The sequence below is a fragment of the Bubalus bubalis genome, chromosome 5 (genome assembly GCF_019923935.1).
Source record: "Bubalus bubalis isolate 160015118507 breed Murrah chromosome 5, NDDB_SH_1, whole genome shotgun sequence".
Classification (NCBI taxonomy): Eukaryota; Metazoa; Chordata; class Mammalia; order Artiodactyla; family Bovidae; genus Bubalus; species Bubalus bubalis.
The window spans coordinates 115,897,751-115,924,198 of NC_059161.1; the positions used below are offsets into that span (position 1 = coordinate 115,897,751).

At 51.0% G+C, this 26,448-nt stretch overlaps 1 protein-coding gene and 1 long non-coding RNA gene across 2 annotated transcripts in view; one reads left to right on the top strand and one right to left on the bottom strand.

The window, feature by feature from the left end:
• NTM (neurotrimin) overlaps nt 1–26,448 on the bottom strand; it is a 953,690-nt gene that overhangs the window by 640,906 nt on the left and 286,336 nt on the right. The gene's annotated exons all lie outside the window — the stretch shown is intronic.
• On the top strand, nt 488–6,906 carry LOC123333804. The gene is made up of 3 exons (XR_006551389.2): nt 488–747; nt 4,921–5,088; nt 5,942–6,906. It is a non-coding gene; the product is annotated as an uncharacterized LOC123333804 (long non-coding RNA).

Below are 26,448 nucleotides of genomic sequence, written 5' to 3' on the forward strand. Positions count from 1 at the left end.
GAAGTAGTGTCGGCTTCAACCCAAGCAGGAACTGCTGTCAGCGTCGGAGCAGGCCCTGGCGATGCAAGGTGCATAGTCCAGCTTCTGTCCCTGCTGGGAGCCCGGGGAGCAGGGGGCGGGTGGGGCGGTGCCCTAGGGGCCCGGGTCAGGGGCTCCCTAACAGAAGCGGATGGAGGCAGGAGAGCTGAGACCAGTTTGGGAGTTTGGGGCTCACCTCACAAACCTTCCCACTTGAAAGGATTGTTTTGATATGATCTGAAAGGATTTTTCAGGAGCTTTAAAAGCCCTCATTCACCTGCTGGGATCTGGTTTAGTGACGTGTCTACCCAGCCTCCTCTGGTTGTACCTGTGCTGTTGGCTTTGCAAACCATTGTTCGGACACCCATTCGGGGGTGCGGTCGGCTAGAGAGCAGGGCAGACGGCGCTTCCTCCGCGGAGCGCTCTTCGAAGCGTCCCCCACCCCTCCGCGCCCCAGTTTCAGGGGTCCGCCTGCCTGGAGCGCAGAACGCGGCGCGAGGAGCGCGGGCGCGCCCTCCGGTGGCCGTCCTCGGAGCTGCAGGCGCGCCGGGCCCCGCCACTGCCAGATCCCGGATCCAAGTGCGCAACCTGCGGGCTGCGCGCGCCGCACCCGGTGGGGTTTATGAGCCCCCGTTAATGTCAGCGCAATAATAGCCCCGGGGAGGCCATTACACCACTATTTCCATCCAGAGGAGGGCTGTTCCATCAACTGCTGCAGAAGCCTGCTCGGTAAATGCTCGGTAAATTTAAAAATATATTCACTTGGTTGCCTTGCTGGAGCTCTTTCGGCGCCAGGGGACGTGTCTGGGGCAGCAGGGCCAGTGGGCGCTGGGGACCACCTGAGGGTCGGCAGTGGAGGCCACGAGGGGCAGTTCCCAGCCGGCCTGAATGCCCAGATGCTCAGTGCCCCTCCCCTCCTGCGGCCCTTTGTCCCTTTCTCCCTGGTGACAGGGGGTCGAGTCATTTTGCTCCCTGGGGGGAAGGGGTTCTGTGCCCACTACCCCGATGCCCACCTGGACCGCAGTGCCTGGCAGTCTCTGCAGGCACCAGGGTGCATTAATTCAGGAACTGTGGTTATCCAGTTCTGGTCACCCCAGGAGATCACCCCAGGCTGGATGCTCAGGAAGGTCTCTCACTGTGGGAACCAGCCTGGTGGCCGGGTGGGGACCCTGGGAGCCCCAGGTGGCAGCAGGAGGCACGCTCTCACCCTCGTGCTGTCCTCATTAGGGTCACTGAGTGACTGAGTGGGCTGGGCCCTGCTGGGACCCCAGTTGAAAAGGGCAGAAACCCCACATTCACACAGTTGGGATACAGGTGACCTGGGCACCCGAGAACTCCTGGCAGCTGACGGATTTGTCCACGTTCACTACTGTGTTCCATGTTTTTCACACTTGACGGAGCTTTTTAGCTTCCCGGGAACATTTTTAGTTCAGTTGTTTGTTACCTGACAGCAGGCAGGGAGGTTGTTTTGGGGGAGTGGGGGCGCCGCACAGGGTGAGCTGAGACTGAGCCCCACCTGCCCTGAGAGCCAGCGCCCTGTTCACATCCCCTGCTGCCCCCAAATGCAGCCGCCCTTGGGCTGTCCTTGGAGACGCGGCCTGCGGGCCTGGCTCCAGGGCCCCCCGCACCCCTCCAACCAGGGCACTTGGCTCAGGCTGCTTCCCGGAGGTGCACCCGGCAGGCCAGGTCTGGGGTGTAATTGTCTCTAATTAGCATTTCCCACAGATGGAACATTCCCCAAACCCCAGCCTTCGGCTGAGTGGTTCTCAGAAAAGCACAAATTATTTTCTACCTTTGAAGACATCAAAGGAAAGCGAAGGAAATTAGCCCATTCTCATCGGTGTCTCCGGGCCAGTCTCACTGTGGCGTCTGGGCGGGGCCCAGCCTTTAGAGGCACAGAGAGGTGTCTCTGAACCACATAATCCCTGATGGGAAGATGAGCCGGGGGGTCCAGAGCTGACCTGCTCGCAGCCCTTCCCAGGCCCCCGTGTGGCCCTGTGGCTCCTCCCCACTGGGGGCTCTCATGGGCCCCTGGTTACTCAACACCTTACCTGTGCTTCATCCCCCCCACCTTTGTGAAGACAAATCCTGGAGGCCGGGGCCGAGTCTAGACTTTGTAAACATTCAGTGTAGAGCGTAACACTGCTCATGCAGCTTAAGGTCGTCCTCTCAGAGTCAGAGAAGTCCCTCAGTCACTCGGACTCGATTCCCCAAATTTGTTTTTTAAGTGCCTTTTTCTGCCAATGTTCTAGACACTGTGGATGGAGACAGGGAAGTGCCTCTGAGCATTTGGAACTTTAATTCTAGTAGAGAGACTGACACTACACAGATTAAAAGAAAGAGGGTATGGAGCAAAGGGAACCCTTCTGGTGCACTGATAGTGGGAATGTAAATTGGTACAGCCACTGTGGAGAACAGTATGGAGGTTCCTTAACAAACTAAAAATAAAACTAACATGTAATCCTAGAGTCCCATTCCTGGGCATAGATCCAGAGAAAACCATAACTTTAAAAGACAAGTACACCCCAGCAATCACAGCAGCTCTAGGTACAATAGCCAAGACATGAACGCAACCGAAGTGTCCATCGATGGAGGAATGGATAAAGATGATATGGTACCTGTGTATAATGGAATATTACTCAGCCAGGAAAAACAATGGATTAATACATTTGCAGCAACATGGATGGACCTAGAAGTTGTCATACTGAATGAAGTTAGCCACACACAGAAAGAGAACTATCATGTGGTATCCCTTCTATGTGAAATCTTAAAAAAGGTGCAAATGAACTTATTTACAAAAATAGAAATAGAATCACAAATATAGAAAACAAACTTATGGTTAACCAAGGTGGGTGAGGAGCGAGGGATAAACTGGAAATTGGAAGACTGGATTTGACAAATACGCACTACTATATATAAAATAGACTCTAAAGTTGGACCATAAAGAAAGCAGAGTGCTGAAGAATTGATGCTTTTGAACTGTGGTGTTGGAGAAGACTCTTGAGAGTCCCTTGGACTGCAAGGAGATCCAACCAGTCCATCCTAAAGGAGATCAGTCCTGAATATTCATTGGAAGGACTGATGCTGAAGCTGAAACTCCAATACCTTGGCCACCTGATGCGAAGAGTTGACTCATCAGAAAAGACCCCGATCCTGGGAAAGATTGTAGGCGGGAGGAGAAGGGGACGACAGAGGATGAGATGGTTGGATGGCATCACTGACTCAACTGACATGAGTTTGAGCAAGCTCCAGAAGTTGGTGATGGACAGGGAGGCCTGGTGTTCCCGCAGACATCAGCTTGCTTGCAGTCCTCCCTTGGGGCAGCTCAGCAACCCTCTGAGGCTCCTTCTAGAGTTTCCTCACACCAGGCCCTGCCCCTCTTCCCACCTCTGTCTCTCCTCCTCTCCTCCTGGGGGCTGCCACATCCCAGAGGAATGTGATCTCCCCCAGATCATCACCTGGGCTGGATTCAAACCGCTGCCTCCCGACACCTCCCTGGTCTCTAGGAAGGTGGGATGTTGGGACAAAGAGAGTCCACGGGCGATGAGGGATGGGACATGGGAGGCAGGGCCAAGAGACCTGGGTGGGGAGGCCGCAGACCCCAGCCTGGGCTGAGCCCAGAGGTCCAGCTTCAAACCCCAAGCTAAGCAACCACTCAATGTAAAGAAAGCCTGTGCCCCAGCTAGAGGACAGGAGACTGGCAGGTCCCAAGCCCCGAGGGGAGGCTGTGCCCACTCCCTGCCTGGTCTCAGCACCCTGTAAGCTTCAGCCCATGCGAGAGAGGGTGTGACAAGGAAGATGCTGCCAACCGCTCCAAGGCTGTTGAGGCGAGGTTTTCTGTGCAGGGCCCCAAATCCATGCTTCATTTTCCCTGGAAGTGCGGGAGAGCCAACCACCTCCCCACAGTCTGTAGGGGGTGAGCAGACTCAGGGTATCGTCCTGTGATCTCTGTCGTCACCAGTCGACCACTAGAGTGACCCTCCGTGACCACCCTGGAAGAGTGGGTGGAGCCAGCGCCGGGTGCAGAGAGAGGGAGGGCATGATGGATGCAACTGGCCACTCCTTGCCCCAACATCCCACAGAGAGATACAGCTCCCTCTGGATCTGGGGGTCCTCTGTCTGTGTGTCTTTGGATGGGTGTCCGTGTGTGTGTAAGAGAGGGCTGGGGGAAGGTGCTGTCCTGTCTCTGACACTCACATGCCTTTCAGTCGTGTGCTCTGCATAGGGCAGGCCTGGCTGGCAGTAACATGTACACGAGCCATGAGCCCAGACACGCCCTCACGCACAGTGTGGGGATGCCAAGCCCACCTCCCTCTGGGCCGCCAGGAGGGACCCGAACCCCGAGAGGAGGTGAGAGCAGAGTCCAGAGGGAACATTTCTGATGTGTGGGGGGAGCCAGTTTCAGATCCAGCAGAACTGGGTAGGTTTCTGGCGTAGACGCTCAGCAGTGGACCAGAGACTGGCGTGAGGAGGAAGGACCATTCCCAGCACTGCAGCCTGGAGAGGAAGTGAGGGGCGGGTCCTCCTCCTCGCCAGGCGGTGCGGAGGGCCTGCAGCACCGCCACCCGCCACCAGAGGGCGCAGCCCTGCTCACCGAGAGGCTGAGCACAGGGTGTCCGGCTCTGACTGCAGCTGTGTTCAAACAGCACGGAGCCGAGGCTGAGGGGCCGAGATGGGGAGAAGGGACCACAGCCAATCTCGGCTCCTTGAGCACCCAGCCTCTGTGGAGTTAGGGAGACAAGCGCACACGGAGGAGGGACTGGGACTCGGTCCTCCACGGGCGCTGCAGGGTGTCCCCAGAGCCGGGCTCACAGTGCCTGGAACTGCAACGGCGATTCTGTGGTGACAGACTCAGATCAGTTCTCACAACAATCCTTAAGACGGGCATCACCCTATTTCCAGGTGAGAAAACAGGCTGCCCAGACGTATGGCCGGCCAGCAGTCATGCATCCATCTCTCAGTAGCTGACAAGGGACTCGAGATCAGAAACCTGCCGATGGAGTCAGAATTCAGCACCGTGCTCCTCATAGCCTGCGAGGTGTCTGAGCCGTGATACAGACGCTGAGGCCGGTAAGAGGGGGTTCCTGGTGTGGAGGAGGTTTTCCTCCAGCCCTCCAGCCCTGGAAGTGGTCTCCCCAAAAGATGTCACCTGAGATGGGGGAATATGAGCTTATCCACTGAGGTCTTTGACCTCAATGCTCCAGCTGCAGTGTCCATGGAGGGGAAACACACACACACACACATACACACGCACACACACACATACACACTTACACACATATGAGCTTCCCTGATGGTTCAAGCAGTAAAAAATCCTCCTGCAATGCAGGAGTCATAGGATACGCAGGTTGGATCTCTGGGTGGGGACAATCCCCTGGAGGAGGAAATGACAACCCACTCCAGTATTCTTGCCTGGGAAATCCCTTGGAGAGAGGAGCCTGGTGGGCTACAGTCTGTGGTTCACAAAGGGGTCAGACATGACCGAGCATGCACTCACTATGCACACACACGTACATACAAGTGTGTGCTCATATGTGCCACAGGAGGGGTTGGAAATGCGCTTCCTGACTCTGATACTTCCTGACTGTGTGAATGCATAACATCACCTCTGATGCTCTACATTCTAACAGAAGGACCCTAAGACCTTTCTGAGTTCTCATGAGCATCAGTGAAATGGAGCAGGACCTTGTCTCCCATGTCCTCAGCCTGTCTTTTGTCTGTGGAAAGATTTGAGCCAAAAAAAATAAGTTTAATCAGAGAAGTGAGAACTTTCAAAAACAAAGGAAAACAGTCAAAGGAAATCAAATACTAAGAGCTTAGTCATTAAGCATAATCAAGGACCTTTAGTTCCTTCTCCAGGGCTATAGATAATATTCTGAGCCATATCCTGTGAGTTGTCTTTAGATGCTGAAACCTCCCCCAGGTGGAGAAGTTAACTGCATGATGACCAGACTGTAGCCAGGAGAGACGCTGCCACAACTCTGAGAATTGGCCTCAAGAAACAGGAACAAACTGATCCTAGAACTGAAGATAAACTGTACCTAAAACCATCCCGATGACGCTGATCAGACTGCTGATGACCAACTTCAAGATGACTGTCAGAGCTGACTGTGCTGTTTCTGCAAGTAACCCCCTCCCACCATCTGTAAGAGCTCTTGCCTACTGTCAGCGAGGGCGAGTCAGCCAGTGGACAGGAATCCACCCTCTCTGCCCCAGGTGCCGGCACCCAAAATAAAGCAAACTTTTCTTTCCACCAGTCCAGCTCCTTATTGGCTTTTGAGTGGCGAGCAGCCGGACCCACTCTCCATTACACTGGGGCCTCCCTCCACAAAGGGCTTGGCCCTTGGTGAACGCTCAGTCTCTATGGCCAGTTCTTGTGCCCCAACCTCAGAAGGTCGAGCTGAGCAGAGGCAGGCCGGGGACGCTAGGTCTAGCCACCGGGCCAGCAGCCCTACTCGGTTGGCCCGCTCTTGTTTTCAACCCAGCATTTTACAGACTTTTCAATTTCCCCCTCTGATTCTGGCTTCAGGCTGCCTTGCTGGTGTATGAATAATAAATTACAATGTATTGCACAGGTCTAGCTCTTTGCTATAGTTTACTAAACACTTTTACCTACACTATGCCACTTAATTCTCACGACTGCTGCGAGGTGAGGAAGCCACGGGTCTCAGGAGGCGGGGGCCGGGCACAAGCTCAGAATTCACGCCTTGGCGGTCCCGCCCCTCCCTGCCGGCCAGGATGGCCAGGGCCCTGGCCCACCGGCGCACAGGTAGCCTTCTGTCCTGCTGACCCTGACCAGGTGTGGCGCGCCAGACACAGAGCTGTCTGCTGGACACGCGAGCAACGTTAGAAAGGCACCAGGTACTACCAGTCCATCTGTTGTCTTCAAGAACGTCAGTGTCAGGACGGATGGAGGCTAAGGAGATGTGAGGATGCGTCCAGCCATGGGGACGGCCAGCGGTGGGGACCTTGTGACAGAGAAGAGACTGTGAGACAGACTGTGTGTGAGCTGACAGTGGACGCAGCCGGCATCTACGTAAATTTCCTGAGCTTGATCACTCCTTTGTGATTCCAGATTACGTAAGAGAACGTGCGGTTCCAAGAAGCTGCAGAGCCAACGTGGGTGAGAGCTGCTCGTATGCTGTTCATGTTACTTTTGTAAAGGTTCGAAACTAAAAAAATGTGCAATGGGCAGATATCTCGAGCAAACATATGTCTCTGATAACCAGCGTGCTGCCTGAAGGCCCATCAAATTTAGTTATACAGATCATTCTGTAATTCTAAATCATAGAGTTATGAAGGTGATTTGATCACATCCGCTTGCCCTTTCCCATGCATGCACGAGCATGTAAATGCATGTTCACAGACACGCACACCCAGTGCTGGAAGAACTCCAAGGCAGTCCTTCACCTCTGTGGGCACCTCTGACCTTTACGTTTATTTTATATTGAGCTAATGGTTCCCATCACGTGAGCCTGTTGGTCTTGGCTCTACTGGACGTGCTCATATAGAAAACAGCTCATCCCAGAGTATTTGAAAACAGCTATGGGTTCTCAGCATCTCCTTTTTCTCAGTCCCTCTCCATAGTTTTGCATATTTTAGGACCAACATGGACCTTGGAGCCTTCCCAGAGTCTCCTCTCAAAACTCAAATTCTGGGGACCTCTCTGCTGGTCCAGTGCTTCTACTGTAGGAGATGCTGGTTTGATCCCTGGTCAGGGAACTAAGATCCCACAGGTCATGGGGCAGCCAGGCCCACATGCTGCAGCTAAAGAACCCTGCATGCCAAAACCTCAAATTCCCCAGAATAGAAAGGGGCTCGAGCCCAAGGCTCTTATTACAACGTTGGCCGTGTCAGTGTCCCCAGACTGAGTGATACAAACCAGCTTGGTAAGTGCCTAAGAATCAAACCAATGAACCAAGTTTCTCTGCCGGAGCTCTCACCCCAGCACTAAATAGTAGAGCAATCAAAACCCTCGCAGATTGCGTGTCTGGGTCCAGATTCCGGCTCATTAGGAGCCAAGCCAAGATCTGAGCTTTCCCCTCCCAGAGCAGGGCCTTTCCTGGGAGGGTGCTTGGCACACTCCATTCAAACAGTCACCTTCACAGGAGAGGCCACGTGAAGCCACAGCCTATCTGCTGACTGGTGGACCTGCTCCTGAATCAAGTCCTCCATGGGATGTCAGCGGAGGTGGGACTGTAGGTGGAGGTGATGGTGAGCGATGCTTGGGCTTTGGGGCTAGAACTGGGTGTAGGCATTATCTCCTCCAGGATTCGGTAGCTGTGAGAACTGAGAAAGCCACTCAACCTCCTGGGGCCTCAGTGTCCCCACCTGAGATGCTGAGATAAAATGATCTCCTTTCCAGGGCTGTGATGAATAACTGAGGAAAGTAAATGCAAAGCTATGTGGGCTTTCCAGGTGGCGCTGGTGATAAAGAACCCACCTGCCAATGCAGGAGATATAAGAGACATGGGTTCAATCCCTGGGTGGGGAAGGTCCCCTGGAGAAGGGCGTGCCAACCCAGTCCAGTATTTTGCCTGGAAGATCTCCTGGACAGAGGAGCCTGGCAGGCTATAGTTCATAGGATCGCAAAGAGTCAGACACAACTGAAGTGACTTAGCATGCATGTGGCCCTTAATAGGCACTCAGCAAGTACCAGTTGTTAATGGATGTGGCCACCATTCCGGAAACGTTATAAATGATGCAAATTTGGCAAAGGTCCACTCTGTGTTTTCGGCTATGTAAGAAACAAATTAATTATGATAATAACATCAACGAAAGCACATCGTAGTCACTAATAAGAATTTTAAAATGTGTTGGGAAAACAACCCATGATATATTGGGAAAAAGCCAAGACAACCAGTAGACAAACTGTGGCCAAACAGATGAGCTTCTGTGCTGTTTAATACACTTAATAAAACAGCGTAGCTTCCTGAAACTGCTGTCTTGCCAAACCGAAATATCCCAAGGGCTTAAACAGAAAAGATGAACGACTCTGTTCATCTTACTCAAGAACTGAAGTCTGTGTGTGAGATGGTCTCATTGGTGACTAGGAGGTGAGGGTCGGGGGTGAGAGCTGATGTTTGCTCAGCTCACAGGGCTAAACATTTTAAAGATGGTACTGATGAACCTATGTGCAGGGCAGCAATGGAGACGCAGAAGTAGAGAACAGACTTGTGGGCACAGTATGGGAAGGAGAGGGTGGGACAAATTGAGAGAGTAGGATGGAAACATATACATTACCATATGTAAAACAGATAGCCAGTGGGAATGTGCTGTGCGACACAAGGGTGGTGGTCTGCGAAAACCTAGAGGGGTGGGATGGGGTGGGAGATGGGAGGAAGGTTCAAGAGGGAGGGGACGTGTACACCTGTGGCTGATTCATGTTGATGTATGGCAGAAACCAGCGCATTATCCTAAAGCAAATACCTTGCAATAAAAAGTTTTTAAAAAAGATTAGTTAAACTTAAGTCTTGTATCTACAAGAATAAGATAGAGAGATTCTTGCTACACAAAGAGTGAATGCAGAGAATGGTAACTTTTTAAACACAGTCCAGACTGGGGAGCTTTCTTTTCATGCAGTAAGTGAGTGAACTGTGTTAAGATTCAGATGAAAGGAAAAAACATAAGAGCAAATACCACCAACCGTGCCCCGAATTCAGAGCTCAGGGTGCCATCCACCCACCAGCATCCTTGGGTGCAGGCCTGCGGTGGGAATGAGCTTAGGTATCTGATGATCACAGCCCCTGGGAAGGTTCCCTCACTCACCACTTTCAGAGACAACGTCACAAGTCACAGACTGGAAGTCAGCCTGGGAATGACAATGGGGACGTTCTTGCAGACAGGGGAACAATAGGTCTGGTTCTGTTACACTGAGCTAACATGGGATTCATCAGCAATAGAGAAAGCCTGTCATAATAGCAGCGAATGAACTTAATGCAATGAAGCAACCCCATACAAAGAGTCCCACCACCCCCAGACTGATGAGTGATTCACCAGCTCCCTGAGGCCTCTGCCTCTCTCAAGGACTGCTGAGGCCTGACGGCTGTCCTGTTGGAAGGAACCAGAAGCACCGTGCATTTCCAGTTTGTCATTTTGCAGGTGATGAGACTCAGACCCTCAAAGGACATGGAGCTGTTAAATCACAAAAAACGGTACCAAGCTCTGGAAGGACTTGCGTTCCTACTGTAGCTTCCTCTTCTCTGGGAGCATGCCAGCCAGCCCAGGAGTGACCAGATGTCTTGTCTGGAGAAGGGAGGCTTTTAGGAATGGCTCATTTTTTCAATTAGGATTATTTTCTGGCTCTAATTCAAGCAGGGCCCAAGCAACTCTTGCAATTCACCGGCTTCTATGGGAAACCGAATGTGGAATGTGGTGTGGCAGTACTCACGTTGACCACACGATGGCGCCAGTACCCTATGCCAGGGTACTTCCCTACCTGATCGCCCATACAGCATGTGTATATTTATTTTCAATGAGGTCAGGAGTATCAAGGTTGTAAAATAACATATTTTCACTTGTTTTCTTCCTACATCTCAGACATAGCTTTTCTGAAGTCAATTATCTCCCTGAGATGCTGTTCTCCCCACCCCCGTTCTCTCTGAGCTGCCTTTCAATGTACCAGAGTCTGACACCAATAGACGGAACGGGGGGGGGGGGGGGAGGGGGCGGAGGGGGATGGGGGGGGAGGGGGGTGGGGGGTGGGGATGTAGTTTCCCTGTTCGGATGTTTTGTTTTAAAAGGCAGTCTGCAGACGTGAGGCCTCTGTTCTCCAGCCCCGTGGGTGAGGCCTAGAGAGGTGAAGGCCGTGATGGTGCCTGGGGAGGAGACGGGGGTCAGCTGGGAGCCCCCCGAACAGGGCCTCCAGCTCTGGTTCTCTGGCGATGCTCTGGGTGAGGGATGGAGGAGCATTTCTGGGGAGGTCCCGACAGAGGCCAAAAGGGGAGCAGTGGGCAGACACCCCCAGAACTCTCTATGTCGTTGTCTGGTGCCGCACTTAAAGGGAGGCTTTGTCCAGAGCTGGGTGACCAGGATGGTGAGGAGGCGGGAAGAAAGATCACGGGTGTTTACACACACACACGCGCTTACACACACAGCACACACTTACACAGGCACCCATACACATACACAAGGGGGTGACGGCTTGCGGCTCTCACAAAGCACAGATCTGGAGCCTGGCTGACACCCGGAAAACAGGCGGTCCAAAGGCCGCATGCTCCTTTTGGGGCTGCCATTTCTGGCATTCAGAGAAGGCCGCCCCCCGGCTTCCGTGTCCTCCGAGGCACTAGGGATCCCACGGATCACTCCAAGCTCCACCCACTGCTCACCGGGACCCCTGAGCTGCCCTGGACGAGCATGCCCTGGATCACCAACAGCACAGTGGTTGGTGGGTCACCTTCCGGTCCATCGCGTCCCCACAATTCATCTCAGAAACCCCGTCCATCCTCTCATCTGTCTAGATCTGTTTTTAGGCTTCAAATAACAGTAGCTTCTTAATCGAGTGTGTGGTGATCTTCTCTGTTCTGAGGGAAAATCTCATCACACAGCCTTACTTTCAATGCTGGGAAGAGGCGGTCAGAGGGCGTCCATGGGTATTTCAGTTTCATAAACCTCTCCTGAGCTCCTACCAGGTAGCAGGAGAACTAAAACCTAAAGAGGATCATGTCCATTTCCTAAAAGTTCTGGGAATCTAGTGGACAAGAAAAATAAACACTAACACTGCTGTCCCATTAAGGCCATCCTAGAGCTATGGGGACAAAGATGGGGAGCTTCAAAGGTGCCACATTCTAGAGTCCCTGGACCTCAACCTTCAGAGGGGCCGCAGCCCCCAAACGGAGAAATAGCACTGTCTCAACCAGCCTCCCTGTCTTCACTCAGGACTGGGCTGCCTGCATTTCTGATGTCATTTTGATCAGCTACTGTCGATTAGCAGCATTTCGTCAACCTCTGGTGACTTCCAGATTTGCTCCAGCCTTAACTTCTTACACCTCTGACTTCTGGCCAGTCTCACAAGCCAAGCCGCTTGCCAGCCCGTCACGTTGCAGAGATGCCCTGTCCAGAGATGCCCTGGGCTCTGATGTGTGTGTGTGCGGGGTGGGGTTGGTGAGGGTTCCTCGGGCCCCACCTACCGCACCACCAGTTGCAGAGTTCAGAGCGATTTCACCGCCTCCTCTGCAAAGCCCAGAGCTGACAAGCCGAGTGCAGCAGGAGCCATGAATTAGTCCCCTGAACATGCAGGTGATTTAGATGGAAGGAGATGGAAGGGGACAGGTGCCCGGCCCTCCATAAGTACTGTGCAGCCGCTGGGTGGGCTGCGGGGCGGGGAGAGAGGCCAGATAAGACCCCTGGGAGCAGAGGGGGCGGGACTGGCCTTCCAGGCTGATTACGTCTCTGCCCAAGGGGGCAGAGACAGCTCCACCTTGAAAGTCATAAAGCTGCTGAGGGCAGAGCTCACCTGGAGAGGCAGGGAGCCAAGCCCTACCCAGCAGAGACTTCAGCAGAGCCTTCTATGGGGGCCCTGGCCCTTTTGTGTGGAGAGAGCAGGGGGACATGGAGGGTGAAATACAGGTGATGGGCGTTCAAAAACCTGAGCAGAGAGAAAGATCAGAGAGGGATGGGAAGGATGAGGGAGAGCTGAAAGGGGAGGGGCTGGGGTTCCGGCACTTCAGGGACCCCCGGGCCCTCAGGGTTAGCATCTAGCTGGACACCTACACAACCTACATCTGACCTATGGCATCTACACAAGCCCTCAGGGAGGGGCTGCGATCTCCACTCCTTGCACTGCCCGGGCAGGTTCAGAAACATCTAGTGACCTGCCATGTCCGTAGTAGCTCAGGTACCCACCTTGCTACGTCCCGCAGCTCCCAGCAAGGAGACCTCGCTGACCCTGCGGGCCCCTCCACAAGGACCCAAATGGCAGGATTCCCCTCTTCCTTAAGGCTGAGTAATATTCCACGGAATGGATACGCCGTTTCCTTTACCAGTTAATCCCCCATGGACATTTAGCTCGTTTCCACATCTTGGCTACTGTGAATAATTCTGCCGTGAATACTATCCTAAGTGAAATAATCCGGATGCAGAGAGACAAATACTGCACAATCTAAAATAGTGGAAGTCACAGGGAGGCGGGTGTGGGGAGATGCTGGCCAAAGCGTGCAGAGTTAATCAAGATGAGTGAGTTGCGGAGACCTGGTGTACAGCACGGTGACTGCAGTTGACGGTACCCTATCCCGCACTTGGAATTTGCTAAGAGCAGATCCTAAGGGTCCTCATCACACACAGCGTGGTCACTGTGTGAGGTGATGGATGCCTTAGCGTGATTGCGACATCGTTCCACAATGTATTCATACATCAAAGCATCAGGCTGTACACCTTCCATATATACAAATTTTATCTGCCAATCACACCTCAAAAAAGACTTCCCAGGCCACGCTAGTGGTAAAGAACCCGCCTGCCAATGCAGGGAAACTAAGAGATCCAGGTTCCATCCCTGGGTCAGGAAGATCCCCTGGAGGAAGGCATGGCTACCCACTCCAGTATTCTGGCCTGGAGAATCCCATGGACAGAAGCACCTGGCGGGCTACAGTTCATGAGGCTGCAAAGCATCAGACACAACTGAGGCAACTTAGCATGCACGCAGGCACACACAGAGCTCAAAAAAATAAAAGCTCATTTTGGAGCCGTAAGAGGTGGGTGGATGGGAGGAAGGCTGGGAGTGGTCCTGGCAGTCCTTTCCCAAGCCGGGTCCCCTCCTTCTGCCCAGACGGGCTGATTCCGGGGACCTTTACAGCCTCTCACATCCCCACAACCGTGGAGCCAGTGATGAGCTGCCAGAGAAACTGCCCAAAGCAAGCCCTGCCTCCCCGGCAACCCTCCTACAGCTCCCAAAATGCGCAAGAGGTGAACAGCCACAGAATCACAGACAAGTGTGGGTAATTGTTCTTTAGTAGAAAAAAGAAAGAAAAAAATTAGATTTTGGCAGCAAGATTCTTTTTTCTATATTCCCCCCCACCTCATGGGTTCACTTTGCATAAAGCCCAAGAGCCCAGTTTTTGTCCAAAGGGGAGGCTGGAAAACGAGAGGGCACTTTTGGGGGGCATCCATCTTCTTGGATGATGCAACCCAACATGATCGCTTAATAGCAACTCGTTTTAATAGCCTACAAATGAGAAGTCGGAGACAATTAAAATTCATTCCCAATTAATTGGTTTTTTCTTCTCTCATTACCAAGAGTTGCCAGTCAGATAACAACCAAGCCTTAGAAACAAAGCTGCCTGCAGCCTCTACTTCGATGTGCTACCTGGAAGGAGCCTCGGAAACTTCCAGCCTCTGGGCTTCAGACTCCCGGGTCTGCAGCAAAGGATTCCTAGCCCTTCCGTGGGCAGGAGGGAGTAAACATCCTTAGAACCTCAGGAACCTCTAAGCCGTGAAGTCACGGACAAGTTTACTACCGGACGCTGCCGAGGACTTTTTTATAGTTTTTAATTCCGGCTTATTTACTCTTGGGAGTAATGGCCGCAGCAAAGCACATTTATTACTGACTCAGTCTCTGCTCTGGTTCCAAGCGAAGGCCTCCTCCCTCTCCTCCCTTCCCTTCTGGGCACCTCCCAAAATTCCAGTTGATAACCAGCCTGAGATGACAGCCCCTCAGGGGCCTGGCACTCGCCCCCTGGGGACATTGGCAGGCAGGTGCCTCTCTCTGCCTCATCCCTGCTCCAAGAGAACTGCCCCCAATGCCCCATACCCTTGCCAGCTCTGCAGCCTTGAAACTACATCACAACATGTGCTGACGGCATTCACCCAGCACTTAATAGGTGCCAACCTGACTTAACCCTCACCAAGAGCACACTTAACCCTCACCAAGAGCACTCTTAACCAGAGACCTCACTCTCAGCAGTTCTCTGATCAAACAAATAAGCAAAACAACAGGCTAAGTTTTCAAGCACAGAGAGCCAGGACAGAAACTTAGCTGACCCCTGTTTCTCTATTTCCTGCACAGTTTTGATCTCTAGCTCTCTTTTAGGATGCTGGAGTCACTGGGAAAACCCTGATCTTGCCCTCTCTCTCTTTGACGTGGGAGAACAGTCCCGTTGAACTCCTGGCCTCATCTGGCTCTAGTGGCCCCAAGTAGACGGCTCTGAATGGCCAAGCCGGAGAGAAAGGCTGCAGGTCACAGAGAGGCCGGGCTGGGATGAGACCCTGAGGTTGCAGGAGATTTGAGAATGGGCCACCTTAGAGAGCAGGGTCGGTCCCCAGGCTCTCACCACCAGCCAGTCTCCCCAGGATCAGAGTTCTCAGTGAACCTTTACTTTATCGTTATTGTTGGTTGAAATGCCTGTGATAACTGGGAGATATTTCTTAGGAAGCCAAATAATGGGATGCATTTCCAGCCTGGCTTTATAATTAATGTTTGCATCATTTATCTTTCGTGGAAAGATTATTCTGACTAACGAGGTTCTGGGCCACTAATTCATTACACTGCCTTGTCACTTCCTGCTCCTTCTTATTACCCAGAAATAGACTCATTAGTCAGAGTTCAATGACAGGGAGAAATTGTCTTCGTTAATTTAATTCCCTCACTCATTCTGGGCCCCATGTTTGTCCGAAATTGGGGACAAGAAGGGGGAAACATTAGTTGTCTCGAGTCTTTGCTTCTGTCTCATTATCCCTTCCACCTTGCTCCTGTTCAACAAGAAAAAGGCCCGGACACCTCAGACAAGTGGCCACACAGGCACTGCCCTTTCTCAGCTCAAAGCTGTAAGTGATCGGTGAGCAGACATAGTCCAAGGATTTAGACACTTGTAACACATAATCGAGGTGCTGGGGTTTTTTAACCTCAATTCTCAACTTGTAACATATAATCGAGGTGCTGGTTTGTTTTTTTTTAAACCTCAGTTCTCAATTTGTAGTACTTACTAGAAGGGAATTCTTAGGAATACCCAGGCATCATCTCCAATAGTATATATATATATATTAGCATTTACTATATAACTTAATATAATATTGATACATAATTATATAGAATATTGATATGTAATATATATTATATATTACACATTATGTACAGATTGTACCCAGGCAGGTATAGAGATCTGACACAGTATCTATATGATACTGGGAGTTAGACAGACATGAATTCGTGTGGGAGCTGTGTGTCTTTACTGCAGATGCTTCGTATCTCTGACCTGTACTTTCTCACCCACAAAACAGAAACGCCAATAGCTATCTTTTGTTACCTTGAGGACTGAGCTCCATGAGGCAGCAGAGCAATTTACGCCGTGTGCTAGGACTAAGAACTTGGAGGAAAGGTGCTCTTGGAGTTAAACTAATCCAGACTCAGGTAGTGGGAAGGGGAATGTCTTCAAGCAGAGCTCCGGAGCTGGTGCATGTGGATATGGCCAAGGACGCCCCAGCCCACCCAGACTGTCTGAGCAGAGATCTCCAGGCTCAGGGCAAGGGCAGCAGTGGAAATGTCAACTCGGACTTCTCAGCTGTCATGGCCTCTGCCTGGAGGTCACGGGCTTCGCCTCCATCAGGGCATCAGAACTGTGCGTGCTTGCTGAGTGCTTACCCATCCTGAGATCCGCTGGCCTGGGAGGGTGTGTTATGGGCTCCACGTCCACACAGACCAGGCCACTGGCAGAGCAGCTGACCGCCCCCCACCTTTCAGTGCCTGTGTGTTTCTGGTGCATGACATGTTCACACTCAGTATCTCACCCTCAACGATGTAAATAGTTGTAAGTGAACACCTCAGGCTTGGCCACAGTTGTCTACAAGTTTCGTTTAAATAGAGGAACACCTGGAGATGAATGGAGGCAGGCTGGGGATGGGGTGTGGACCTGTCATGACCTGTGATCGAGGCAGTCCTTCTTCCCAAGCCAAGAAGGATGAGATCCGACAAGTGTCAATCAAGGGGGTGACGAGTGGGAAGTTCACAAGTCTCCGTTCAGACCCTGGCTTAGAGGTTGATGAATTCAACGATCTCAGGCACAGAGCCCTGAGACTAGCCTTGTTTTTAATCACCAGATGAAAAGGCCAGGTTAAATGAAGTGTCCTGGATGAAAGTTTAGCACAATGCCTAGCACACACTAAAATCACAATATTATATATACACTTGGTTTTCATCCCTATCACTATTAAGAGAAATAATAAGAAGTAGAGAACTGGATGTTGAGCATTGTGCTGCAATATCTGTTGCTCATTATCAATCAGTTCTCAACACAGCAGTGAGATACAGGTCAAACCCATTCTACAGATGAGAAAAGTGGAGATTAAAATGGCAAATAGCCAGAGGTCGGGAGCGTGGTGGCAGGGATTTGACCTGCGAGTCTGCCTATTTTCTGCAGCCCATGGGAGCTTCTGTTGTTTCCAGACACCTGTGCTGTCTCTTGCCCTGACTGGGTTCTCTTGTCTGGTCTGCTGTAAGATGCGCCTCAGACTGGGTGACTTAAACACCAGAAATTTACTTCCTCATAGTTCTAGAGGTAAGAAGTCCAAGATCAAGGTGTCTAGGGGGTCAGTTTCATTCTGAAGCGTCTCTCCTTAGCCTGGAGATGGCCGTGTTCTCCCTGTTTCCTCATCTGTGCATGTCTGGCTCCTAATCTCTTCTTGTAAGGAAATCAGTTAGACTGGACAATGGCCCACTTCTATGACCTCCTATTTACTCCTATTTACCTGAACTACCCCTTAAAGGGTCTGTCTCCAAAGACAGTCACATTCTGAGGGACTGGGGGTGAGGGCTTCAACATATGAAGTTCAGAGGGGACACAAGGTACCCCACAATAGTGCCTGCAGGTTTCCGATAAAGCTCTGTGTTCTTCACTTGCCCTGGGATCTATTCCTGGCTTCTCACATCTGTGCAGTGACTGTGTATCTGAAGTCTTTTTTGCCCCATGGTACTGAAGAGGCTTTTCCTCTGAATGCTCAGGCAAATGTCAGGATTAAGAGCCCTCACTCCACAGCTGAGAGGTGGAAAGGTTGTGTAAGAGAGTGACCGCCTCAAGAGTCAGCCTTCAGAGGAGGTCCTCCCTTAATCCCCCCAAGGCCAGGAGGGACTGTGTGAATGCCACTGGCAGACACAGAAAGCACTGGGAGCCCAGTTTCCCCAACTGCACGTGGGGTCCCCAAACATCATCTTCAGAAAGCAGTAGCATGGGTCCTATCCCTGGTGCCAAATAGATGCAGGAAGGGCATGAGGTCTGGGAGACCTCGGCAGCTGCAGGAACTCTGAGTGGGTGCTGAGTGGCTTCAGTCCCTTGCTCATGTCTCTCCTTTCAATTGGTCATGAAAGATGGTGACCTGTGTAAGAAGGTGGCTTTTAAATATTCCTGGAAAAATAAAATGTTCTAATCCAAAAGAATGATGTAAGAGAGCCAAACCTACCTTCCGACTAACTTCCTCCTATAACCTTTGGCTTTGGGGGATAATGAACTTCATCTCATATCCACTGGGTTGGTTTTGTTCTACTAAGGTGCTCAAATTAACATATAGGAAGGAGAGACGGGAATGGAAACGTGTGGCCTGCACATTCATTTGGTACCTGGCGCGTGGGGGTAGACAGCTGGAGAGAGGGGGAATTTAATTTCCTGGGGCCCACATGTCTCTGAGTGATTGGCAGGCTAATTTTGCTCTCCACTAGGCCTGGTATTGAAAGGAAGTGAAGACTCAGGAAGCTGCCAAGAACTGTTCTTTACTGTTGGCAAAAATTCTAGACTTCATCAGAAAAATCAAGAACTCGGCTTAGAGATCTGGGGAGCCAGGATGGAAGGGGACGTTCAGGTAAGGATGATGGGCAGGTATGGTTAGAGCATCCTTTCCCAGGAGCCGTTCTCCGATGGGGTCTCCTACTTAGCTTTTGAAATAGTGCTGTGCTTGATATGCCTTTGTCGTGATGTGAGAGGCTCAGAGAATTAAATCAATTGCCTGGAGTCACACAGAGATTTAACGACAGATTCAGGCCTCAAACCCCAGTTCTGCTAGGTCTGTGCCCAATTCTTTTCTGTTGCTCTGTGCTGGCTCCTCCAAGGCCATGTCCAGAAGGTGCCTGTTTGGTCCAGAGTTGGATTGATCTAAAGAGCTAGAAAGGAGAAGCCCAGTTCAAAGGTTTAAAGGTTCCCCTCCCTGCCACCTGTTCCTCTTCTGGGAGAGTTTAAGTGCTCTATGCGATACACAGCAGTTAAAACCACGGCTATCACAGCGAGAGAGGTACAGCATCAAATTCAGGTTCAAGGTCAAGTGACCTTGGGCAACACTATCTCACTTCCTCATTTGTAAAAAGAAGATGATAACACCAACATCATAGGGTCGTTTTGAAAATAAAATATGAGAGAGAGAATGGTTTCTCATGGTGTCTGAAATTCAAGAAGGCTAGCTTTAAAGGAATGTCACAGAATGGTCCTTGTCAGAAATGTGGGATTTCCTGCTGGCCTCAAAGCAGGCCTTGCAAAGGTGGCAGAGGAGGGGCTGTGGAATTTGACCTCTCACACTCATCGCTGCCTTCTGACACCCAGAGACCTCAAGGTCCAAGAAGCACAAACTCCATGCAACAGCCTGTCCCTCCTTTCCAAAGCTGGTGCAGATGGACAGAGTGGTCAAAGAAGGCCTCAGAGCCCAGAGTGGAGAGAAAAACAGGGAGGGAGGTCAATGCTGGACCCACATGGTTAACTGTCGCCCACCCCTCCGCGGGGCACTCAAGACGAGAAGGGGGGCGTACAATAGATCCCAAAGCCAAGGAAGAAACGCTTTCAGGGACCAGGCTGTGCAGTAAATACAGCAACTGGACCAGGCGATGGGGAGGTGATGCGGAAGAGGAACAGAGTGTGTGGGGTCTTGGGGAACAAGAGCGAGAGAGGGCAGAGCTGGTTCTCAGAAAGATCTTTGCTCCTCGTCACCTTTCAAAGGCAAAATCACAGCTTGGTGTTTTTGCATCTAAAAATATGCATTTGTGTGTTGCATGTGCAAGTGACGGCATGTTTGGGGATATCTGTGTGTGCGAGCACTGCCCGTTCATCCTCCGATTCCACAGGGCACGTGAGTGCTGCCAGTGTGGTGTTTATAAGGCAGCTGCAAATGGAATTTTATCCTCCTGGTTCTGAGAGTCCCAGCATATAGAAACTATTCAAATACATCCATTGTACTTATATACCCTGTGGAAATGTTTCCTGTAGCATTAACATATACTCCATTACCTCCTTATTAACAGGAAATTCCAAGACACTGACTTCATCCACTCCAACAGCCTGGCTTCTCAGCGGCTCTTCCCTCTGAGGCCACAAGTCAAACTAAAGTGTCCAAAGAGGAAGCCTGGGGGTGAATGCAGTCCCTTCCCCTCCATCCAATATCTTCCATCTGCATAAAAGACAGCCTATGGAGATGACGAAGGATTATGTCACAGCCCTTATTCTGTTGACAAATTCTAAAAGAAGATGAATTTTCCAACAAAGTCAGTCACTCAATCAACCTTGATCCAAAGATAAAATCTGCTTTTTGAACACGGGGCCTTAGACAGCCCTCCAGCTTAGAACACCATCTTGTGCTGCCTGCCAGGCAAGATGCTAGCGTTGCTTCTGGACTGCAGTTTCTCTGCATTTTCAAAGCAGGGCAGACTAGGATCCCAATAGATGCAGCCTAATTTTTCCCATTTTGCAGGGCAAATACCAAGAAGTTTACTTGGCCTATCTACAGCATTGAAAGTGCAACTGGGGTCTTTGGGGGTTCAGTGAGAATATAATAAAAGACCTCAAGATTGGGATAGGAGGTCATAAAAGGAGATTCACAGTCATTTTCCATACAGAATCAATTTCAGAGGAGGTTGTATTTTGAGTTTTCTTTTTTTGTTTGTTTTCTTTGTTGAAATGAAGGAAAAGAGAATTAACCCACAGTGTAGCAAACATTTAGACATGGCATCAAACAGCTTAAATAATAAATTCTAGTATTTTTGCCTCTTTCTAACATTTCTAGGGTCTTCAGATTTGCCTCCTGTGTGTGGAGGAGAATTTCCCCCTCTGAGTGCCACAGACTGAAGTGGTTTCTATCTTTGTCTCCTTCTTGCCAACGTCCCCTCCACCCAGTCAACTCTATTTATCACCTTTAATTGGGCATGATAATACGATGCACTTTAATATTTTTACTGAATTGAGCTGTGTGTCCTTCACCTAGATTAACAGACTGCTAAACAGAAGGCTTTACATTTCCTTCTTTCTTTCAAAAAAAAAAAAATAGAAAATATATGTCAACAGAGCCGCCAATCAATTATTTCAGTGGATCATTTGCAAGTTATAGTAGAAATTAGAAGTCCTTCCGCTTTCATCTTAGGGGAGAGGAATTGAATTTCAAGAGAGTAGAAAACCCAAACTCATCTTGAACTTCAAAACACCTTCCCTGAATGACCAACTCATCTGTAATAAGTCAGCCTCCAGCTTTAGACGCAGCTTAGCTGCAGGCTCAGGAGAAAAGAAGTGCTGTCCTAGCCTCCGAGACCACAAGGAATAGAAAAATGACGTCTGCGGTAACTAAACAGACCTGGCGATTAAGTAGATTCTTAATGTGCCGGAGGATCTGTTTCTCCACAAATCTCCTTCCTCTCCAGAAATTTCCGTGCCATTTGCAGTCCCATCACGACAGGCATGTTCACCTTCCAAATTCCTGATCCTCCTCCGGAATGTTCTGTCTATCCAGATGCAATCCCATCCTTCCCTACCCACTCTACCAGCACCCCATCAGCTGCCCACCGCAAAGCAGCTGGTACATGGAACCAGGACACAAAACCAACCCCTAACAGGCTGGAAACCTCGCCAGGGAAAGACTCCTTGGAGACAGCCCTAAGCATCCACCTTAGAGAACAGACCTCCTTCCAGGAGCAAAGGCTTCTACATCATCTCAGAAACCACAGCCACGGCCTGGACCTCCAGTCCTGGGGAAAGGCATTCACCGTCGCTCTGGGCGCCTCCCCCTCCCTGTCTGCGCAAAGGACAGTGATCTCATGGGCACCTACCTGTACCGCCCTCGACGGCCACCTCTTCCCACCTTCCCCGTTTCTTTCCGATCATTTTATTTTCCACTTTAAAACCATCCAACTTTGCCTTGGGGATGAGCAGAATGAAATGTCACTTACCTATAAAGAGAGAAACAGAAGAGAAAGCCATGCATCACATTACACACAAGGTCTTTGAAATCAAGGCCAGCCTTCCGACTTTGAAACCGGAACAGTGAGTGGGTCTTCTTTCTTCCTCCCACCTTTCTATATTTAATGAAACTCAGGATTTTGCAAGAAGCCCATCCCTTGGGCCCAGCCTCCCCTCAAGATTTCCTTTGGTTTTGTGGCGGTTCCCTGTCCCTCCCCGCCACCCTGACCCTGCACTGCCCGCTCCCCCTCTTCATTGAGGAAAGGGCGGGAGGATGAGAGAGGACCAGATGCCCTGGAGACCAAGGGAATGGGACGTGGGGATGAGGTTGTGCTGTGCATGGAGCCTCTCCTCTCGGGGGAGGGGGCGTGGGGACTTGGGGTCAGGGCTGGTGGGCGCCTAGCTAGGGGTAAGGGTCAGAGTTCCCCCAGGATGACTTTCCTTGGAGGCCCTGGCAGCTTTTCGATGACTCTGGCTCTGAATTTTTCTGTCTCTCCCTCGCCCATTCCCCTCCTCATTCCTCCTTCCTGGGATAAACACACCCAAGATCTCTGCCTCCCCCCACCACTTTGTGACATAGTATCCAAGGATCACCTCATTGCTCAGGGTTCAGACCTGCTTCTAGAGGAATCACTAGTTATTTCAGCATCCTGAGGCCTGATTAGACCCACGTGGGTCATTTTCTCTAGTCACCTGACTCCAAGTAGGATCTAGCCTTGTCCATCCACATTCTAGGGGAACCTCTGTCCATGAACAGGATGCTGGGTCCTCCCCTTGCCTGGTTCCTGGCCCCCTAGGCACCCAACATTCACACTGCAGGTTCCTCACAGCCGAGCGGACCCCCTCCCTCTGCTGCAGGGAAGCCCCGCTGAGTCCCTTGTTCTTCCAAGAGCAGCAGCTCGCCACCCGAGATCCTGAATCCCCTCACGTTTTAGATGAAGTCAACTCTAGTGGCCTGCCCTGGTGGCTTAGATGGTAAAGCATCTGCCTACAATGAGGGAGACCCGGGTTCAATCCCTGTGTCAGGAAGATCCCCTGGAGAAGGAAATGGCAACCCACTCCAGTATTCTTGGCTGGAAAATCCCATGGACGGAAGAGCCCAGTAGGCTACAGTCCATGGTGTCGCAAGGAGTCGGACATGACTGAGTGACTTTCATTCTTTTCTTTCTAGTGGCCTCCCACTGTCCTTTTCTTATTATGCCTGTATACCTCACTTCTTTTGAGCCCCTTCTTAGAGATTTTAGTTGTCTGTCTTTCCCCCTCAGGCTTCTCTGAGAACCTCCTTGCAGGACACCCCCCAGAGCTGAAGATTGAAAAGTAAGCACATGTCTTCCATTTGATGAATTCTGATGCTACATTCATTCCCCAAAGAGCTTTCCATTCAAGAAGCTCTGCTGAGGTCAGAGTCGTGGTCAGATACCTCCAGGAAATATGTTCTCTATCCCTGCGAGCTTTGTAGCACATCAGTCTAGTGAAGACTTGGAGAAGGTCTGCAGTGAAGAGCCAAGCTTAAATTTTTCTTAAAAGTATTTGATGCAGAAACTTGTTTTTTCCTATACACAAATGGGCTTCCCAGGTGGCATTCATGATAAAGAACCTGCCTGCCAGTGCAGGAGACGTAAGAGATGCGGGTTTGATCCCTGGGTCGGGAATATCCCCTGGAGGAGGAAATGGCAAGCCACTCCAGTATTCTTGCCTGGAGAGTCCCATGGACAGAGGAGCCTGGTGGGCCCCAGTCCATGGGGTCACAGAGTCGGACACAACTGAAATGATTTCGCACGCACACACAAACTAAAACAATCTTCTTGGCTTCAGAAGGATGGTTGTGTTGTTGCTCTTGGGGTTTCATCACAGGCTGTGGCCAGGAGCCCGGGAGAGAATGTTCCTCTCTCCATGCCCTGTGGGAAGCACAGCCCAGGACCTGCCTACTGGACTCTGGCTTCACCCCTCGCCCACTGTGAGAGACCCACCAGCATGCTCTGCCCAGCCCCTCCTTTGAGAGGTGGAGAGAGTCCCACACCCCCTGCAGGCTCCACCAGCATGTGTGAGGCTGTCAGACTCTTTACATGTTCAAATGCGCACTGTAAATTGTGAGCAGTGAATGGTTTTCAGGGCTTGGTATCCAGGACTGCTGTCTGGCGGCACTCCTGGAGAAACAGACAAACTGGTCTCCAGCTGCCCCCAGGAGCTGCTGCGGCTTTTGCCCTCCCCTTGGGCGAGAGATCTGGACTGATGTGCCCAGATTCCCTCCTCCCACTCCAGTCCCCAGGGAGGGAACTCATCCCGTACGTCTTTCTCCATCTTCAGTGTCTATGCCCGTGAGCTTCCCTCTGTAGCATAGGAGTGACTTGTCTGTCTTCTCAGTGTTGACCCCTTTCAAAGCTTGTCATCCTATCTCCTCTCTGCTCCGCAGCATCGCAGCTGGGCTAGCTTCTCAGTACACCAAGAACCTCCAGGTAAGGGAAGGAGAAAGAGGTGCGTGATCAGAGCTGGGGAGCAACCCCTTGTCTGAGTCGTTATTACTGTTACGGGAGGACAAATGGGCATTAAAATAATACCATTTCTACGTCAGTACATGATGCAAGGACTGTTCCACTGTCGATGATGGGGGAGGCTTTTGTAAGGAGTTGCTGTTGTTTAGTTGCTCAGCTGTGTCCGACTGTTTGTGACCCCATGAACTGTGGCCCACCAGGCTCCTCTGTCCATGGGATTCTCTGGGCAAGAATACTGGAGTCAGTTGACATGTCCTCCTCCAGGAGATCTTCCCAACCCAGGAACTGAACCCAACTTTCCTCTTTTGGCAGGTGGATTCTTTACCACTGAGCCACCAGGGAAGCCCTTCTGTAAGGGGGATGGGTGCAAAATCTCTGTACTTTCTGCTTAATTTTGCTGGAGCCTAAAATGGCTCTAATACAAACCAATAATAATAATAATAAGGCATATTAATGTGAAACTCACACTATCTAAGTTTTCATTTATTGGAGAGAGCACCCTCGAATAGCACAGAGGTTAGGATCACTCATCCTCCCCACAGTCGAAACCCTCATGTAACTTAGAGTCGATTGTCCATGTCTGCAGGTTCCACATCTGGAGACCCAACCCACCTGCAGATCTTGTGGTTCTGTAATGCTTTGTTGTTCAGTTGTGTCCGATTCTTTTGAGACCTGATGGACCATAGCCCACCAGGCTCCTCTGTCCATGGAATTCTTCAGGTAAGCATACTGAAGTAGGTAGCCATTTCCTTCTCCAGGGAATCTTCCTGATCCAGGGATGGAACTCAGGTCTCTTGCATTGGCAGGCGGATTCTTTACCACCGAGCCACCTGGGAAGCCCTCTGTAATGTTTACTACTGAAAAAAAAAATCCGTGTATTATTGAACCTGCACAGTTTAAACCTGAGTTGTTCCAGGACCAACTGTATTCTTGATTGCAATCTATGTACAAGGCCCAGAAGTCTTTCCTGCAGGACAGGAGAATTCTGGACTGTCCTCAGAATACCTTTTACTGGGCCATGTGGAAAGAATGGGGAAAAAATGGGCCAACGTCCCAGCCCTGGGAGAGTTTGGAAACTCCACGGGAAGAGGGGAACTGAGCAAGCTTGGAAAATACTCAGAAAATCGTGTGTACTGTCCCAAGTGTACCTCCCCTCCGGCTCCTCATCTTTGAGAATTGCACCTACAATTTAAAACCAGTTGGCTCAGTGGTAAAGAATCCACCTGCCAATGCATGAGACGAAGGTTCAATCCTTGGGTCAGGAAGATCCCCTGGAGAAGCTGGTATTCTTGCCTGGAGAATCCCCTGGACAGAGGAGCGTGGCGGGCTACAGTCCATGGAGTTTCAGAGAGTCAGACACGACTGAAGTGAACAACAAGTGCCGGGAGGTATCTGAGGTTGCCCCATACTGGCTCCCATAATGTAGCAGCCCTTCTTCTGAGCCCAGTGGCTGCTGCTCGCTTTGGCTTTTAGCGTTTCTTCCATGTTGTCATTCATGAGTTGTCTCCACTCTGCTGCTACATCTTGCCTCTGAAATCCTGCCAATACCTGGCCCAGATTCTACTGCAAAATGAGTTATAAGAAGACTTTTTGGTTCTCAGACCTTTCTGAATTTGGAATTGCAGATAAGGGACTGTGTATCTATACACAGCAGACCCTGTGATAGCTCTGGGGCTGCAGATGAAAGATGTGATCCCTGCCTCCCTGCAGTCTAGAGAGAAAGCAGACGAGGAGGCTGAATTACAATGTGGCATCTGGGCTGACCCCGCCGGGCAGGCATAGGGTGCCACGGGAGGACCGAGCACCCACATCTTTCA